The following is a 6,753-nucleotide window of genomic DNA, read 5'->3' as shown; positions in this document are numbered from 1 at the left end:
TCCAGAGGCTATGCCCTATCCTGCACATCATCATCTGCAGCTGGTTCCAGGCTCCAACGATGAATTGGTGGGAATGGGCTCCCCCACCCTCTTTGTATAAGTGCATTCGCCATTAAACATTTGAGCCTTGATCAGATCACTGTCTTGGCTCCATTTCTCTGTCTCATCCGCCTAGCTTCTCTCTCTTTCAAGCCCAGTTTGCCTCCCAGGTGAAACCCAGTTCATATGAGCCACTGGACAGTTCACAACATTCAATAACTACTTAAGGATGTTCACCTTTTTCATGCTGTGTTTTCAACAATATAAGGAAATAGGCATTGAAACCTACTCTACTCATATATTTCTCTAACCATAGTTTTTTTTTCCCCAGTCATATCCTCATATATTATATCCATCCTCAACCCCTAAAGTGTCTTTAAAAATAACAGCAAAAATGCTTACCCTTTTCAACTAAAGAGCAACTTTTGTGCAATTTGTGATGGAAGGAACTGGACATTTATTATGGTGTCATTATCACTGGCAGTATTCTTTCTTGTGTGAAGAAAAGATTATAGCTCTAATTAAAGTATGAATAGAGATTTTAGGACACTTTTTTTCCTACTTGGTCATTTATTATTCTGATGCCAAGTAGAGCAGATTGTAAATGGACTTGGACCTTCTTCACAATCTTGTAAAGAATTTTAACAATAGTTAATCTAATCTCTTTTTCTGCTCAAATACTGCATGTACCTGAGGGTATCAGAATGGCACACAGAAAATTCTGATGAAACATGCCACTGTTGGTAGTAGGAAAACTGCAGCATTTTCTAAGTAGTATCTATGATTGCTCTATTTCATAGCACATAATACCATCTATGCAAACATGCAAATACATAGACTTTTATCATTCTAGTCTTAGAAATGTTAGGTAACAGTGCCACAATTTAATTTTTCAAATAAATGACATCACCTATATGATATTGGAAAAGTAACCAGGCAGATATTACTTAAGCATTCCTAGCATGTCAAGGAATATAGCATGTTTTAATCATTTTAACAGAGTGTTTTTTATTTAAAATAAATATCCCTGTCTTGATCTAAAACTTACAAGACCAAAATGGTTAAATTTTGGAGTCAGGAACAAACATTCCTGGAAGGGCAAACATCTACATGAAAGCAATTTTCTCTCTTTTTATGTTAACTTATTCTGTTTCTAGGAATTGGCATATGATAAAATCTCAAAAGAATTAAAGAATTTGAATGTTTAAAGTATTTATTGTTACCTATCAACTATCAATACCTCTTTAAAAGATATTCTCAATTATTTTAAATAGTTTCAATGATGAGTTTCTCAACATGTTAGAAACTTCTTTGGTAAATTCTGTGAATGGTCATCTAAAATTGTGCTTATCAAATTCAGATGGCTGTTAGCAATACAAAACTGCCCAATTATTTTCTTTATTCAAAGTTCCATATTTCTAGAAATGAAGTCTAGGAATATTCAAGTATAAACAGCACTTAGAAGCTAGACTTTTGTTTATTTGTTGTTTGTTTGTGTTTGTTTGTTCATTTTTTTTGTTTTGCTGAAGAGCCATTGGCTTCTCAATTGAGCACACAAGATAACTGAAATCAAGAAGAAAGCCTGTCACATGGGCCTTGACATTGAGCCTGCACTTTATTTAAAGGAACATAAATAAGTTATTATACATAACATTTCCTCTTTAGTCAACTTTAATTCCAGGAAATGTAAAACCTGACAGGCTAGGTACTCCTACATCCCATGAGGACAATATCCTAAAGAGTGAAGCTGCACCCTTAACAATTAACAGATGAGCAAGTTAGCAACTTATTAGACCACCTTGCTGGACAGACTACAGCCCAGGACAATGATGGGTGGCATCCACTCCATGACAAGGACAGCTTCTCTGTGCATATTTGTTGTCTAGTTGACCAAAAAAGGATACACAGAAAATTAAAGTGGAGGCTTTCATCTTGACAGGGGCCTTTTGTACTCTATATCACAAGCACACATCACATTTCTACTTCATTTTGTATAAAGCATTCTACAAACTGTTCTATGTTAAGCTTCATTTTAGATATCATCCAATGGGAGAACTTGAGGATATCACAAAAAACAGAAGGACTGCTGTATTTAAACCCACACCCAGATACATAGAAAGAGGTAACAGGGAAAATGGAATCCATCCATGCTACCCAGAGAATGGAAACAATAAGCAGAAAACCAAAATGATTATGAATGTCTATAGCATACTGACAACATAACTAAGGGACCAATGCTGAGCTTTGTAACAATTGATTGCCTTTGTTTACCTTCCCTATATCATTTTATTGTTAATGATAAGATATAAGACAAATCTTTGGGGTTCTAGACCACTGATTTTGCAGATTGCTGGTTCTCTGAATTAAGTACAACCTAAAGATTCAATTCCTGGTTTACTTTAGATTTTTCTTAATGGCAGGTGGTTCAGATGCTACAATTTGGTACCGAATCTCATTACCTGTAGTCCCAAACAGGGACTTGATATTTTTTGTTTGTTTGCTTGCTTGCTTGCTTGTTTGCTTTAAAAAAGCAGTTTGTGACTGCTTTTGATGTTTTTAATAATATGTGCAATAATTTTTCTGTTTTTTTTAATCCTGATTAAATCACTAAGGAAAATGGTGAAGATCATGGCATTCATTTAATTTTGGGGTAGAAGTAGTGCTGTTATTTTGTTTTCTTTGTTTTTGATTTTTGGGGGGGGGGATTGCCAATTTATGAAGAAGTACCAATTTCTTAATATTTTTATGGAAGAGAAAAGCACAATCCTCTCTCTCTCCATCAATAATCCTCTTGCTCTGTAAGCATTTTTTTTTTTTTGCTATTCATATATTCCTCAAATGCAGAAACTCAAATGAGGCTCTCAAAATTGGTTCATCTAAGAATGTAATCTGCTGTGATTTCTTCCAACACTGCAAATCCTACAAAGCTTCTATGCTGATTTGACATTATGTGTGGGAGAGCCATGTGTGTATTGAGATGCTGAAATAAGTTCCTAGCAACTGAAGTAAACATGCACAAAAAGGCTTTGACATTGCATGATGATCCAGTTCCATACTGAACATGAGCATTATATAATCATTCTTCTGGAAAGTGAAATCCCATTAAATCGGGCCTATATGTAATGACTGCTTCACAATAATAATGTGAGATATTAATCAAACTGGAAAGTCCTGGCCAATTGCCTATAAAGCAATTTCCACTCATTTAGCATCATCCAAGTCCAGAATGCTTTTGTATTTATAACAGTGTCTTAAAAACTGCAGTAAACTAAGTAACCATGTTTACAAGATGATAAAGAAAAAGAGACAGATAACAGTTTGTCAAAAATATCCTAATTACAATATGTTAAAATTTAAAAGGATCTTAGAGGGCAATGAGACAACTCAAAGATAGTGAGGCAGGAAGCCAAAAGTATCCATCAGATTAAAGAATCCCTCAGTATCATTTAACAACAGTTTATTTCTGAGGGAAATCCTATTGTGCCTTTCAATAAATTCCTGTTTCTTAGAAACCAGACTTGACTTTCCAAATTGGTTTGTTTTCCTCCCTCTTTATATGTATCTATTTTACAATAAAGTTTTCTACCATCATATCTCCATACTCAGTTTCTACTGTTCAAAATCCTCTCTGGCTTAGGAATTATTTTTTTTTGATTTTGCTCAGGTTCATAGCAGTATGGCAGGGACAGCTCATATTATGAGTTAATGAAATCCTGAGCCACGGATTATATAGGGTGCTTTCTTTGCCAGAATATAGTCAATGATCAGAGATTTCACCTCTTAAGTTTAGAATTCTCTTGTATCTTTAAGCATGTGCAATAAAACTTCTACATTATTATTGAACCAACAACCCCATGTCCGTTTGACTGTTTAACCAGAGCACACCTACCAACTTTACAATTATATTGCCAAAATGACACACTGCTACTTTAAAATTATATTTCATATATTTGGCATTATTTTAGATATAGAAAACTTATAGTGCAATGGGAAGTTCCATGAGTATTCTTATAGTGAGCCTGCTGTTTTGAACTTATTTATTTGCATTAATTAGCAGACAAATCATAGTGGAACATTTTTCATAGATTATCTCATGCTAATTTTGGAAATCGCTCCAAATAATTCCGATTGTCTCCTATTTTACTTTCCAGCAGCTCACAAACTTTAATCTTTGTTATGCAATCATATTACATTAAATAGCTGGAATAACCTGACTAGGCCAGAATTCAAACTAATTTGAGCTTCTCTGTGTGAAGCTTAAAGATCTTTGACTTCAATTGGAAATGTGCTGCTCTGTCCTAGGGAAACTGCTTGTTGGTCACTACACCACTACACCTAGTTCTCCTTCTGAGACATCCAGATTCATTGTATTCCTTTGCACATTGGCTTGATCCTTTATCCAATAAAATAGTATAAGAGATGCATGCAATGCCTACCCTTGGTACACAAAAGCCATCCTATATATGATATCCCATGTCCAGTTTTCTTTGATATTTTATCTTTCAAGGGAATAAAGCATGGAAGAAAATAGAATTACAACACAGAAGAGTCCAGCCATCCCCCATTACCTGAAGGTCCAAAATGACTGGCTAATGAGTTATTAGTGCTTTATGACAAAGAACTGAGATTTGTAATTTTTCTTCCAATGGTTCCCATCATAGTAACTAATATACTACAGTCACTATCATTTTTTGGAGAATAACAAAAATTAAGATATCTCCTATTTCAGAGTTGCCATGATCATAATTTAATCAAGATAAAAAATGTAGGAGATAAATATTATTTAAAAATGCAAGAGGAAGAAAAAGTGTTTCTTATGCTATCATAAATAAAGTATAATTCTTCATGCAATATGGATTCATTTGCCATTGACACATCAGACAATCCTTCACATCTATAAACCCACCTGAGAATAAATGTCATGCTAGCTTCTTAAGATGAATATAAAATATGTAAATCTTGACACTATGCTAACAAAAATATATATGATATTGTCATATATAATATTAAATGCATCATAAGTATATAATACATACCTATTACAGATACCACCCAACATATGTGTTATGACACTTAACAAATACAACATATAAGCTACATGTTACATATAAACATGTGTTATATATCATCTGGCTACATATGTTTTGTGTTAAAATAACATATAACACTTGATATATAACAATAATATATGCAATGTGCATATATTATATCATATATGCCATATATATATACACAACAAATACATTCTTCATAATTTTTTCATGATATCTTTTTATATGGTATAAAATTTTAATTTATTCATTCATATACGAAGTTGATAATTAGGAATTCAGAAATAGTTTCTCAAAAGTGACATGCAAATGACTGTCTTTAGATGTTGAATGAATTCACCACTTTGTGGAGAAAAGATGAACCCTGAAAACTTTTTACATATAAAACATGGCCAAAACTAAGTAGTAAAGCAATTTTTAAAATATTTCAACTGAGTGGCCAATAGTATTAATATTTCAATTTTTTAAAGAGAAAATATAGTGGTTTTATTTATAATAGATTTATAATACCTAAACCACAAAATATTCAAAAAGTCCCTCACTTATGACAGCAATTATATGAACTGTATGTAAATATTAGTATCTATTAGGTAAGCATTAAGTACTATAGGAAACATGAATACACATATAAGAATTCTTTCTCTCAAGAAATTTACTATCTTAGAGGCAAGAACAGTAGCAAGGCTCAAACAAAGTAACTTACAAAGAAAGTTTCAGAAGGTCATAAAACCCATGGGTATGCTTCAATTTCAAGTAAACATGTTACTTAATTGCCAGACTATTGGACTTTTGATGTGTACTAAATATTTCCTGGATCTCCATCTGAGGTGTGTGTGTATAAACAAACACACATGTATGTATATATGTACGTTTGGATGGATGGATGGATACATAAATGTGGAAGCAAATAAGCATTGCTATTGACAATCACTTCGAGTACTACATTGAATAGGTAGGGAGAAAGTGGGCAGCCTTGTCTAGTCCCGGATTTTAGTGAGATTGCTTCCAGCTTCTCTCAATTTAGTTATGTTGCCTACTGGTTTGCTGTAAATTGCTTTTATTATGTTTAGGTATGTGCCTTGAATTCCTGATATTTCCAAGACTTTTATCATGAATAGGTGTTGGATATTGTCAAATGCTTTCTCAGCATCTAATGAGCTGATCATGTGGATTTTGTCTTTGAGTTTGTTTATATAGTGGATTATTTTGATGGATTTCCATATATTAAACCATCCCTGCATCCCTGGAATGAAGGCTACTTGATCAGGATGGATGATTATTTGATGTGTTTTTGGTTTCAGTTGGCAAGAATTTTATTGAGTATTTTTGCATGGATATTCATAAGGGAAATTGGTCTGAAGTTCTCTTTCTTTGATGGATCTTAATGTGATTTATCTATCAGAGTAATTGTGGCTTCACTAAACACATGAAACTCAAGAAGAACGAAGACCAAAGTGTGGACACATTGCCCCTTCTTAGAATTGGGAACAAATCACCTATGAAAGGAGATAGACAAAGTTTGGAGCTGTGACGAAAGGATGGACCATCTAGAGACTGCCATATCTGGGGATCCATCCCATAATCAGCTTCCAAATGCTGACACCATTGCATACACTAGCAAGATTTTGCTGAAAGGACCCAGATATAGCTGTCTCTTTTGAGA

The sequence above is a fragment of the Mus caroli genome, chromosome X (assembly GCF_900094665.2).
Source record: "Mus caroli chromosome X, CAROLI_EIJ_v1.1, whole genome shotgun sequence".
NCBI classification, from domain to species: Eukaryota; Metazoa; Chordata; class Mammalia; order Rodentia; family Muridae; genus Mus; species Mus caroli.
Note: the sequence above shows the minus strand (reverse complement) of the source record.